The sequence below is a fragment of the Pseudophryne corroboree genome, chromosome 1, assembly GCF_028390025.1.
Source record: "Pseudophryne corroboree isolate aPseCor3 chromosome 1, aPseCor3.hap2, whole genome shotgun sequence".
Lineage (NCBI taxonomy): Eukaryota > Metazoa > Chordata > Amphibia > Anura > Myobatrachidae > Pseudophryne > Pseudophryne corroboree.
In genome coordinates, this window is record NC_086444.1 from 580,660,896 (window position 1) to 580,675,608 (window position 14,713).

Consider the following 14,713-nt stretch of genomic DNA (forward strand, 5'->3'; position numbering starts at 1 on the left):
GTCCGTCACGGGTGTTAAAGGCGGTCTTCCACTCGTCACCCTCACGGATCCGGATGAGATTGTATGCACCTCGCAAGTCCAGCTTTGTAAAGATGGTAGCTCCGCTAACTCTGTCAAAGAGCTCAGTAATCAGGGGTAAAGGATAACGGTTCTTGATGGTAATGTCGTTCAAACCTCTGTAGTCGATGCACGGCCGCAGACCACCATCTTTCTTTTTTACAAAAAAGAAGCCTGCGCCGGCTGGAGAAGAAGAAGGTCGAATGAACCCCTTTGCTAGGTTCTCTTTAATATATTCCTCCATAGAATGCGTCTCAGGCAGAGACAACGGATAAGTTCGGCCTCGAGGTGGAACCTTCCCTGGAACGAGATCAATCGGACAGTCCCATTCTCTATGAGGAGGAAGGATATCAGCAGAAGCTTTACTGAACACATCCGTGAAATCTTGATATGGAGGAGGTGGAACATCAGACGACCTGGGGAGGAAGAACAGACAGGCAATACTTTAAACAAACATGTCTCAGCACAGGAGGAACCCCATGCCAGGATTTGCGTAGTCGTCCAATCAATTGTAGGATTGTGAAGACGGAGCCATGGAAGGCCCAGGACCACAGGATGTGTGGCTCTTGGAATCACTAAAAAAGAAATAAGTTCGGAATGAAGAACTCCCACTCTCAGACGAACTGGTAGAGTCCTTAAAGAAATAACTGCATCAAAAATTTTGCTGCCATCCACGGCAGTTAAAGAAATGGACGAAGGAAGTCTCTCGGTGGGTAGGGACCACCGTTTAACATAGGCTTCGGTAATAAAGTTCCCAGCTGCTCCGGAATCAAGGAGGGCAATGACGTTCCGATAACGTTGAGCAACTTGAAGCGAGACCGGGAGATTACAATCCTGAGGAGATGGAGAGGAGATCATTACTCCTAGCCGGCCCTCTCCTTGGCGAGCTAGGATTTGGAGTTTCCCGGACGTTTGGGACAGGCATTAATGGTGTGAGACGGAGCTGCACAATAGAGACAGAGAAACTCGGAGAGACGTCTTCGGCGCTCAGCAGGAGTTAAACGGGAACGGCCAAGTTGCATGGGCTCATCTTTAGATGGTGACAGTTGATGAGGAGGAGGAGCAGAAGATTTTGGAGCAGATGATCTTCCACGCTTAGTTGCTCTCTCTCTGAAACGTAAATCAACTTTCGTGCAGAGTGAGATTAGCTCATCTAACTTAGAAGGTAAGTCTCTGGTAGCTAACTCATCTTTAATACGCTCAGATAAGCCATGCCAGAATGCAGCATACAGGGCCTCGTCGTTCCATGCCAGTTCGGATGCCAGGATCTGGAACTGTATCAGATATTGTCCTACAGTACGTGACCCCTGGCGTAAACGGAGAATCTCGGATGAAGCTGAGGTTACCCGGCCTGGCTCGTCGAAGATGCGCCTGAATGTTGACACGAAGGCAGTGTAGGAAGATAGCAGGGTGTCGGACCTCTCCCATAACGGTGATGCCCAATCAAGGGCTGAGCCACTGAGAAGAGAAATAATGTAGGCAATTTTTGTACGGTCACTGGGAAAATTGCCAGGTTGTAGCTCAAACTGAATCTCACACTGGTTGAGAAATCCCCTGCAGAATCTTGGAGATCCGTCAAATTTTGCTGGCGTTGGAAGATGAAGACGTGGAGCAGAAATGGGTAAGGTGGGTGGGGTTATAGCTGGAGTCACTGTGGTTGACGCACCAGACGCGCCTGATCCACGGAGAGTTGTCTGAATCCCATCCAGCCGAGTAGAGAGATCCTGGAGACAGCGGATGATGTGGCCCTGTGCAGCCTCCTGATGTTCTAGTCGGGCTGCCAGTTCTTGCATCGGCCTGGCCGCTTGATCCTGGTCTCCGGCTGGATTCATTAGGTCAGTGCTTACTGTCACAACTGAGGGCCTGAGCTGACGGGAGGCAGCCTCAGTTGTAGGGGCTGAGATGTACCGGAACCTGGGAGGTTGTATCAGACCCCTGGACATGTAAGTAACATGAATAATAACTGCCCGAAGGCGTGACCACGACAACTTGGATAAAAGTCAATGATGTTTATTATGACAACTCCGCAACACAGCAGCAGTAAAAGAAAACGTAAAAGTCAGCAAAGAATAAATACAGTTCCTGGGTACTACAGGATGGCAGGAGCCACAGGGCACTGGTAGTGTGAGATAGTTCTTATGATCTTCTAGATGGAAAGTCCTTACCAGGCCCGACTGTAGCAATGGAGATAACCCAGGATTGTGCCAGCTGGTGTTCCAGGAAAAGCTGGGTTGCTGAAGATAAAACAGCTGCTGTGGATACTGGCTGGAACCAGACTGTTGTTAGCACGGAGTGGATACTGGCTGGAACCAGTTAAATAATAAATGAACTTGGGAGCGATGAAATATGAACTGAAATGTAGAACTTGAGAGCGGAGAAATAATAATACCGGTGGAGAGTGGTAAAGTGTAGAAAGGACACCGGCCCTTTAAGGGAAGCTGTACTCTGCTGGAAGCTGAGCTGGAAGCAGGTAATGTTGTAGCTGGAAACAGATGAATCCACAATGGATTGGAGAGTCAGGCTACACCGCAGGTGGAATGCTGGTGCGGGTCTCTATGGTGGAAGTCTTGAGACAGGAGCTGGAACCTGGAAGACAATCACAGGAGAGAGACAAACAGGAACTAGGTTTGACAACCAAAGCACTGACGCCTTCCTTGCTCAGGCACAGTGTATTTATACCTGCAGCAAGGAAGGGATTGGCTAGGCAATTATGCAGATTATCAATACTGAGAACAGATTGGTGGAAATGATCAGCTGACAGAATCCAAGATGGCTGCGCCCATGCAGACACTTGGAGGGAAGTTTGGTTTGTAATCCATGTGGTAATGAAAACAGTAATGGCGGCGCCGGCCACCGGAGACAGGAGGCGCCAGGCTGACAGATGCACATCCAACCACGCGGACACAGCGGAGGCCGCGGCTGACGTAATCGCCACTCAGACACTCTGCATGCAGAAGTTCAGGGACGGCGGCGGAGGCCGCGGGAGACGCCATGCCAGGTGTAATATGGCGTTTAGTGTGACAGCGTCCCAGAGTGACAGGAGAGGATACAGGAATGTACACATCAGGATAACAGATGGAATCCGGTCCTGGAGCGCTGAGCCAGCCTTAGGAGGCATCTGATGGGTAAGAAATGGCGTCCAGATACCCGGATCGTGACACTGCGCCTAGGTGCTCCAAGGTTTATTAGCATAAGCCTTCCAGCTATTATTCTCAGCTGCAATACAATACAGAGAGAACAATACAGCAGGGGATTAAGTCCGACTGCCCTGGCTCAGTTAATCCTATTAAAGGTATAGATGAGGAGGGCTCCATCTGTAATACCAATTATGTTTGTATACCCATGTCCCATGCACTGTTTTTGCCTGTCTGTTCTTTTCACATGCATATTGTAATTGCAACTTATTGGTTTTTTTTTACAGTTTTACCACTTTCATCACAATTGTATTACATCATCTCATCATTTGTCACATACATTTATGATTCCTTTTACTAAATAATTAACACAGTTATTCAGACATCGCTTATGAAAAGATTATTGAAAAGTAAAAGGCGGTTATACTGTTGGCTTTGAATTCGCTTCAAGTACTGTAGCTTAGTGAGAGGCTGAACAATAGTAATAAAGGGAGAAGGATAGGAAAATATTTCTATCTTTACAGAGATACAGAAGAAACAGCACATCTCTCCATGTAAGGGTTAGATTCACAAGCTTTGGAAGAAATGATCTGGTGAAACAATGAGGGGTCAAGCTACAAGATTTGATTTTGTACTAACAAATGTTTCCTGATCACAGGCTGCCACAGTGCTCACATAACATTTGTCACTAACTGATGCTATATGATAACAGCTGTCAGGGCAGAGTGATCACAAGTGATTGCAAGATGTGTTCTTTACAGAGTTTAACATAGCAAAAGCAAAACAAATTTGAGTTAGGCTCATTGCCATGTGATATACTAACATTTTTCTATAATCAAATCCACTCACACAAAATGTTAAGTCACATACTGTATGACCATTTTGATACTTATATATTTACTTTATATACCCTTGAGGGTCAAAATGGAAGATAGAAGGACACTTCTATTATAAAAATTCTGTATGCAAGTTTACAGCTCAGCTAAGATTATAATACAATTTATTTTTTACATACCATATGTTTGAATTGTACATATCTTGTCTATTGAATATTGCCACAGGATTTAAAGTGACAATTTTTTAATAGCAAACATAGTCGATTTAGACAAAATCTTGGTTCATTACATTTCCCGTATGATGTTTCTATTGACAAGACAACAGTAAAAGCCCCAGTAAAAAATGGTATCAGTAGTAAAGCCTAAAATTGATATTTGAAAACCAGTGTTGGGGTTGGGCACACACTGCATTGAAGAAGGTCTAACATAAGCTTGACTTAAATTTACTGTATTCCACAGAGAGCAAGGGCATAGCTACCATACAGTAGATGCAGGGAGTGCAGCTGCTATGGGACCCAGAGCTGAGAAAGGCCCAGAGCTCTGAGGGTCCCACCTTCCCTGTCATAGTTACATGTGTTAAATATGTAAGGTTTGCCGGGATAGGCTGACTCTATTCCAAAGGGCCCTAGGTCTCCTTGCTTGGCTTCTCACTCTCCTTAGGGCACCTCCTTTGAGGTAAAAAGGTAAAGATTTTTGCACAACACTTAAGGTCACTAGGAGAGCTGTTGGTACCCTCTTCAAAGCAGATAACCAGTTGCTGACTATCAAGCTTTCCTTTAATGCATTTAAGAGTCAAAATATCTCTGTCTCCTTTCCTCCTATTGCTCTATGAGAAGTTCGGCACTATCCTCTCCTGACTGGAAATAGGTTGGTTAAGTTCTTATATCTGAAATCTATAAATACCAAAGGCAAATACCACTGACTCATCACAAAATCCCCTGAACCATAAGGCTGCACTTCCTTGCCAGTGGCAGTTTTAGAGCAGTCCATTATACAAATAGGGGAGCCACACTCAGCAATATTTGACAGTGTTTAGGGGTGGCAGTTGATGTGGCTCCCCTATTTAAATAAAGGAGTGCTCTGCAACTGCCACTGCAAGGAAGACCAGGAACAGAGCATTGTGTCCTCCCCCCTGCGACTTGGTATCACCGGCACCATGCATTCTTTATAGGCTGGGCTGCCTGCCTTAACTCTCCTCTGTGAAGGAGGAATTATCTCACCCCTTTTAACTCCTTTGTGGGTGGAATTTTGAAAAATCCCTTCTTAGTGGGTACCTACGTCACAAAAGCAAGCTATTGTCCAAATTACAAGTTCCAAGTCATTATGGTTCAGGAGATTTTGTGATGAGGCAGCAGTATTTGCCTTTTATATAGAGACATATATACAATGTACATATATATATATATATATATATATATACAGTGTGTATATATATATATATATATCAATCAGTCAGAGATTGCGGCACTCACAGGTCTTGTAAATCCAGCTGGGAATCACATAACAGTCCACAGCATCTTAGCAGGACTCTCCGATGCAAGGATACATATGTCATTGTTTCATTTTCATTTATGACATTTTGTTAGGACATGATGAAATGTTATAAATCAAATGTTGACCTATGTATCCTTGCACCGAGTGCCCTGCTAAGATTCTGTGGACTTCTATGTGATTCTCAATTAGATTTACAAGACCTGTGAGTGCTGCAACCTCTGACTAATTGCTATGCTCAACTATTGAAGGCACCCAGGAATTGCTACTGTATTATTTTATCGGAAGTGCCAGTCACCTTTTTGATTTTATATATATATATATATATAATGCATCTTAGGTGCAGCATTCATCTCCAAAATCCAAGAAGTACAAACACATGGTTTGAATATATTTATTGGCACTATCGTCTATCATCAGGATACATGACAGTACTAATAAAGCACTGAAAACATTGATAGTATATATATATATATATATATATATATACACACACACACACACACACACACACACACACACACACACACATCATATTTGTTTTTCCTTTTATGAAGGCTGGAGGCCACCAAACTCCAACTTGCCTCTGGACAATTGGGATGACATTACAGTGGTGCTTGAAAGTTTGTAAGCCCTTAATAATTTTCAATATTTCTGCTGAAATGTGTCCTAAATCTACCTCAGATTTTCACACAAGTCCTACAAGTAGATAAAGGGAACCAAATCAAACAAATGAGACAAAAAAATAGATGTGCTCATTTTTTATTGAGGAAAATGATCCAATATTACATATCTGTGAGTGGCATATCTGTGAAGGGCTCACATACTTTCAAGCACCACTGTACACCCATGGGTCAGGGCCTATTCCAAATGTTGCTGTGGGACCTACAAAGTTCTGCCTATGCCCCTGACTGATAGCTAAGGAGATATTTATCAAAACTTGTAGAAAGATAGTGGAGAGAGATAAACTACCAAACAATCAGCTCAAACACAACCTGAAAAAATGGCAGTTAGGAGCTGATACGATGGCATTTTATCTTTCTCTACTTTATCTTTCTCCAACCTTTCATAAATCTCCACCAAAGTATTATACTAGAAAAGAACAAATTCTGTAACAGAAAATTAAAATCATTATGCCTTCCAAATGCACTTTGGATATCACACAACAATATATTTTTATTTTTCCATTTGAACCTTGAGAATATATTTTTATATTGTCTTATTATGTATCTTGCATATTTCAAGCAAAAAAATAAAATAAAACAAAATTACCTTCCCTTACCCGGAATAATGCTATGTTAACAGATCACAAATTATAAAAAAAAATGCACATTATGAGGATTTAGAGAAAAGATAGCAGGATTAGATTTAGCTGGAAACCCAGCTGTAGCACAATTGCAGGACATTACATTGTTTTAAAATAGTTCCTTTTTTCCATTTGCTACTTTCTATCATTTGTCGACAAAATCACATTTTTGAAATATGATATGAAATTACCCCTTTCTCTTTCACATCATCTGACACTTAAAAATACATCAATCGTTTCATGTGAAATTGAACAAAATTATTGTTAAAAATCATTTCTCATCGCTTAAATCTAAAAAAAAAATTTTTTTTACATTCTGCCTCATATGTTCAATAAAAGTACCAAGAACTAATATTTGAAAGTATAGTTCTTAAAAGTGAAAGTTGGTTACTATACCAACTAAGATATAAAATGATGGATATTATTATCTGTTTCAGTATTTCATTCCTAGATTGCCTGGCTACTTGAGAATCATTCTAATAATGCATTCATTGCCAGATGGATCTCTCTTGAATATATAATGCACTCTTCATTGTTATGACATGTTGCAGACCGTATCAAAAGAGTATGTAGTGAAATTGATAAAATGTACTTGGGGATGACAGGACACCAGAGATTGCAAGGGAACAAAGTGTACTTTGAACAACTAGAAATTTATATTAAAAGTAAAAAATAATAATAAAGAATTATGCATTGCTGGTCTCAGGATTGGAACATGTTCAATTATGTTAATAATGAAGTGATTTACAAAGTTCTTTCACTTTTTAAAAAAATGAAATAATTTTATATGATTCAGGGATAAATAATTCTTATTAAAGTATCTACAATTTATAGCACATATTACAAATTTCCATTAAAATAAGAGCAACATAGTTCAGTAATAGAATTACTGTACAGATGAGGGAATAGGATGCATAATTCACTATGACTTGGTTTGATACAAGCTCTGCCTCCTACTACTGTACAGTAGCTTCAGATTTCTGGCACTGCACTATATTTGTAAATTGGGCATTCTGCTTTGCATGGAATTTATAGACTCTAATTAGAGATGCAATGACAACAGTGTCAATTCATTCTGCAAGGTAGTGTGTTTGGGATATAATGAAGGAGAAATCAGTGGGAAACAAATACTATAATAAGTATTCCACCCACTATAGAGAAATGTGCTAAATTATGTCCTAATGAAAAACAAGGAAACAACAGTTTTGCATAACAATTTTGAAAATATTAAAAATTATAAAACAAAAAAACAAAAAACAAACAAACCCACAATAAGAGCAAGTCATAAATATATGGAATTTTTGAAACTTAAATACACTTAGCATTGTGGTCATGAATGTAATAATAAAAATATTATTTCCTAATGTGTGTACTGTATGTTACAGAGGTTGCATAAGCCTTTCATACTTTAGCTACCATTTGCTTTTACCGTATAACTTAACTTTGAATATGAACTAATAATGAGGTCTCTTGTTTAAGACAATTGTTTTTTGCTACTTTTTATAATAATACTGTACTTCAGACAAACATGCTAGTCTGCATAATAAATCAACATATATATATTTTGCTGTCAAGAGGTGCGATTGAAGCAACTTCATTTCAAGCAATTTGAAGGTTTTGGATATGATAATAAATGAATTTATCAGGCAGGATGTAATGGAGTCTGATTTTGGCGGCTGTGCAGGATCCTGGCTAAACTCAGACTTTCTTTTAAAGGGGCAATCATGTACAACTTTTATCCCGGATGGCCACCGAACTCGGACTTCATTACATCCCGCCCAATATAGTATCTTGTTGGTTAATGTGTGGAACTAGTAGTTACTATGAAATCCTACCAGTAATAGTAGGCAGGCTCGGACTGGCCCACAGGGGAACAGGGGAAACCACCGGTAGGCCCCATTGCCTGTGGGCCCACCTCCTCTTGGGATTAGGTTCCAAACTCTATCCTAGTGTACTTTAATTATACATTATACATATGTTACATTATACTACACAGGACTATGGTGTATTTTCTACAGTGCATTGCTGTTATTAATCTGATACATTGTCATAAAGGCTCTGTGGCGGTTGGCCACACCTCCACTATTGCCTGGCCACACCCTTAAGCATGAGCCCCTACCACTGCATTTCCCCGGTGGGCCATTTATGTCCCAGTCTGACACTGATAGTAGGGCTATTTTTGGCTTGAACTCCATGGAATGCCATTCCTAAAGGTCTTTTCTAAAATTATGTAATCAGGAATGTTGTTCCAGAACATCTGCGGCCTGCCCTGCTGTCGCTCCAGCTTCCCAAATCTGAGTGGAGGAGAGTGCAGCACGTGTCTCTCCTGCCCTCACAGTGTCCTCATCTCCAGTGAGCATTTAAAATGTTGCTTGGCCATCTATTGAGGTGTGGAATCTTATATAATATATATTTATTATATCATATATTGATTTATGCTTTATGTATCTTACATCTGCAAATATATTATAATAGGCTTACAAATTAGGTTGGCTCATAGCTAAAGGGGCAGAGATTAGCACTAGTCCAATCACACAGCAATGTACATCATATGAACATTCCTATACATATGCATGTGATTGGCTCATTTGGGTTTAGGAATTATATATCTACTTGTCCAAGAGATATGTCAAGGTAAAGTGTAATTATACTTTACAGAGATATATATAATCCTGGCTCATTGACTATGTGGGTATGAATATAGCTACTGAAAACAATTACTGTCCAGGCAATACATCTGTGCACATGGTAAATATACTTTATGCAGGGATGTATCCTTCTGGCTCATTTGATATATCAATGCTCTATACCTTAGGGGTATAAATATATTGTCCAACTTTGCAGAGCCTTATATAATATATGCAGATTTGTATGATTTAGAGATTCCAAAAAATGAGTTTGAACCATGGAATAATAGCTCTATTTCAATAACACTTTATTCTAGGTATACAAAATACAAGATATGAAAAACACAATGATAATAAATCCTATAATTATTATTAACTGCAGTACATATTAAACAAACACAAACAATATTACAAACTTAAACAATTAACACACATACTGTACACTTGCAAGAATTATTGAGGGTTAAATGCATAGCTACCTTCTTCTGATGTCTTAGGATCCTTTCCTTGTCTCTTTCCCTCTGCACTAACTAAAGACTGCTCCAAACCCTGTCTTATATCCCAACTTTAACAATCCCAATTTACATATTCAAAGGTGTTGTAAAACATATCAGATAATTTGTTCAACAGTGACGAGCAGGGGGTGAATTCTGGAGTCATAGCGTCTGATATTTGTTTGTCTATCAAGGTTTTCCTTTGGTTATTTTGGAGTGTAAATACTGCTAGTGTTCATCAACATTTGAGACTTCGTTAATTCAATTGATCCTAGGAGTCATTGTCTCAAAGCAGAAGGCCGAATAACATACATTGCTCAGGATATGCAGATTCCTGATTGTAGTCTTAGGCACTTCCTTGCGCATGCCATTACCTGTGTGCCTTTGAAGTGACCTAAACCAAGTGGCTTGCTGATTTTATCTATCAGAATCAAATTATTCATTTGCTACAGACATATATCTGTATGCAGACATTGCATTACATTATTCCCTACTATGCCTATACACACAAAAGCATACACATATATACCATCTAACTAGATCGATACTTCCTATGCATGTTCACTATGGTTACATCGCCTATTTATAATGAATTATATTTTGATTCAGACAACATCCATTGCCCTAATATTATATTGAGTGCGGACAATTACCTATATGTCAACAGTCGCCCCCTTGTGGCCATGAGAAATTATTTTGATTGGCCACACATTAAACTAGCGTAATTGCTTCCAAATACATTTCAAAATTTCTTCAAAACATAACTTTTGTTGTAACCATAATATATACCATAAGTGTAATAATAATAACCATTATGATTTTAAAAATCTCAAAAAATTCTTAGCTTACCTAACCTTATTCTACTTTTACTTTTAACTAAAGCAGACAAGACTGAGGTTTTTATTCAGTATTCATGAGGAAAACTAATTTCTACAGACATTTGGAATACCATAGCCCAATTGTAGACCTTTTTTCTGTATCTGGATCAGTACGTTTGGACATTTTTGCTGTTCTTGGCTGTAGCAATTTATTGGGATAAGACTGTCATCTGCGTGATTTGCTTGCAATTGGAGACGCCTTGCGTTTGCATTATGGAGGCAGTTGAAGTAGAATTCTTCATAGCAGCTGCTCCTTTGCTTGCCATTTCGCTGTTTGAGGCAGAGGGCTTTGTACGTCGAGTGCTGTGTATTTTGCGTACTGTGATCTTGAGTTTGCAACTCAGTACTTGTGATGACCCTCGGTAATGGTCTTTATACAGTCCTTAGCAGTTCTGTTTCCTTTGCGTTTATCCAATGCCGCAGTTGTGACCAGTGTCCATATTGCTTTGCACAAAACAGGTTGTGATTTTGAATAGAACAGGCATATTATGAACCAGTCTTTCTTTCTTTCTTTCTTTCTTTCTTTCTTTCTTTCTTTCTTTCTTTCTTTCTTTCTTTCTTTCTTTCTTTCTTTCTTTCCTTGTTAATAGTAGGTCTTAATTGTCTTCGGGCAATAGTACCACAAATGGCTGCGAGTAGTACACCTACTCTGTTTACTGTATTTCCTCACTGAATAAATTACCATGCAGTCTTAAGTCTCCTTATTCTACCTTGAACCTACTTATACATCTCAATCTTAAATAACCTTATATTAGTTTAACCCATATAAAGGCGTTTCCTATCCTACCTATATTTGAACTAATAATGCTATATAAAATGATTTGACATGTCTATAGCAACAGCCTATCAATACAATAAATGAATATAACTTTGCTTCAAACAGATATTAAATATCATTTAGGAATGGCTTTAAATATATCTAATTCCATCCAATATTATTTTATATGCAGCCATGTGCATATACAGTTGACCCTGTTACGCTACAAATAATTCCCTTTGACTTGTTACAGTCTTTATTAAGAGAATTATTCATCCCACTTAATAATCTTGTCCCAATTTGTTAAAACGTGGTATACCATCCTGTTTTAGATATTTAATTACTTTTGAAGCTTTTACGAAGGAAGCATAGGTAGTATCTATTGTGTAATATAAAAAAAAAATCAAATATTTACAAGGTATATAATACAATGATATAAAATATATCTCAGACAAATGTTTACATATATGTGATTAAGGTATATGAAGGGATGAGACAGTTCTGTATAATCACAGTGATGAGATGTGCTGTACACTGTTGTGGGAATGTACATGTAGTTTGAAAGACAAGTAATGATTACTTGTGATGAAAAGGTTAATGAAACCATTCCCCTTTCTTGTGAACCTGGAAAACTCCTTGAGGATTTGTCCATATATCAGTCTTTAGGGATGCTATGTAGATTTTGCTGGATAGCAGCGATGAAAGGGTTAATGAAGACCTTTTGCCTTGTAAATTGGAGTCTTTTTGGAGTCTTGCACCATTCTGTATACAGGTTGCCAGGATTACTATGAATCAAACAAAAATACATACAATGAATATCACAGATATTTATACAGTGATTTAACATAGCTTGCTATGCATTCTGTCCTATCTGCTGCATGTTATCAGGTACAGAATTTACAAATGTGTCTTTAAAGATTGAAGAACAAACAAACAAACAATAGTTTCTGGCCTGTGCCAATCTTTCCTGTCACATTGTGTGTCAATGACAGCACAATTGTCGCTGCAGATATGATGCTGGTTTAATTTGGAAACTGTGGCTGTTTGAACATCAAAGCAAACAATGGCTACATTGGATCTAACAAGTAAAGGAATGATACTACCGTATTCACTTGTGACCATACTCCCTTGTGACGTAGCCTGGGCCCAGACTGTCTTCAACCATAGCGTTTGCTGCTTGGCATGGCTCCTTAGTCTGGAAGAATCTTGGAGCTTCTGAAAAAACCTACTTTTGTGGGGAGAGAAACTTGTTAGACTTTGCCAAATATGTATTGCAGGTCCCAGGGCTTTCTGTCTTTCCACACCTGTAATAAAATGGTTATGGCACCAGGGCATAAAAACATTTTCATCCTGGTGATCCTTTTTGTCATTGTTAATTGGTGTGTGGTTTGCAGAATGACACTCTGCATGTGGTCTCTCTGAGAGCATGCAAACATTTGCACCATCACTAGATGTCTCTGAGTGTTGTGTGGGGGTTACAAAAGTTTGGGAACCTTGTTTGTAAACATGCATTCCTGAATTAATTTCATGGATTTCCCCTTTAAACATGTTTCCAGGTAAATACATTTCAAGGTTTGCAACTCTGGTTGCCATGGGAGTTTTCACCATGGGGAACTTCTCCACCCCTGTGTGCACTGTACTGCTGCTATCAGTGTTTAAATCTGCTGACAATTCACCTTTGCCTAAGGGCATAACAAATTCTTCATTTACATTGGGAACTCTGAGAGTGTATTCAGCAGAATACTCATAATCTGAGTTACAATAATCTTCCCCTTTAGTAGAAACAGTATAGGGGACATCTCCTATTGCTGCTACCTCCTTTACATTAATGTGCTGTCTGATGATAGACACATCCGGCACATTGCTACTTTCTTCCTTTACCACAGAGGCTGTTCTGCTGGTGGTCTGTGTGACCATAGCAGACTCTGTGTGCTGCACATGGACAATGCTGTCCTGAGTCTCACCTACATCTACAATGTTCTCCCTTGTACTTTCTTTTATCTCCTCCTGAGAGGTCATGACAGTTTGCTTACAATCTGCCAGGCTTTTTGCTTCTGCCCCAAACTTTTTCTGTTTATTTTTCTGTTTAAGGGACTTAAATAATGAATGCATTTTTGCATTAATGGTCAGGCACGCCTTACGAAGACGTGAACCTGATCCTTCTTTACATTTCTGTTTGGCTTCTAAATCCGCAGTTCTGCGCATTTTTCCTAATGCTGCTGCAACTTTTTGCATATTTAACATTACAATGCTAAATTTATATATTCTTTGTTTTTAGTACTGAAGGTATCCTCTCCTTAAGATTGACCGGTGTCTTAAGGTTAAACTCTAATACCTGGTACATTTATACATTTATTTGGAAATACTAATTTCCACTGTGCACATTTTCTATTCTAGGCCTTTAAATTCTTTATTCTCATTTGTAACCTATTCCACTGTGATCTTGTACTTTGCCAGCAGGCTTATAGCCATTGGTGCTGCTTCCTAATAGATATTATGTTAGTTTAAAATAGATACCAAATTATTCCATGGTCCCATCTGGGGTGCCAATTATTGAGGTGTGGAATCTTATATAATATATATTTATTATATCATATATTGATTTATGCTTTATGTATCTTACATCTGCAAATATATTATAATAGGCTTACAAATTAGGTTGGCTCATAGCTAAAGGGGCAGAGATTAGCACTAGTCCAATCACACAGCAATGTACATCATATGAACATTCCTATACATATGCATGTGATTGGCTCATTTGGGTTTAGGAATTATATATCTACTTGTCCAAGAGATATGTCAAGGTAAAGTGTAATTATACTTTACAGAGATATATATAATCCTGGCTCATTGACTATGTGGGTATGAATATAGCTACTGAAAACAATTACTGTCCAAGCAATACATCTGTGCACATGGTAAATATACTTTATGCAGGGATGTATCCTTCTGGCTCATTTGATATATCAATGCTCTATACCTTAGGGGTATAAATATATTGTCCAACTTTGCAGAGCCTTATATAATATATGCAGATTTGTATGATTTAGAGATTCCAAAAAATGAGTTTGAACCATGGAATAATAGCTCTATTTCAATAACACTTTATTCTAGGTATACAAAATACAAGATA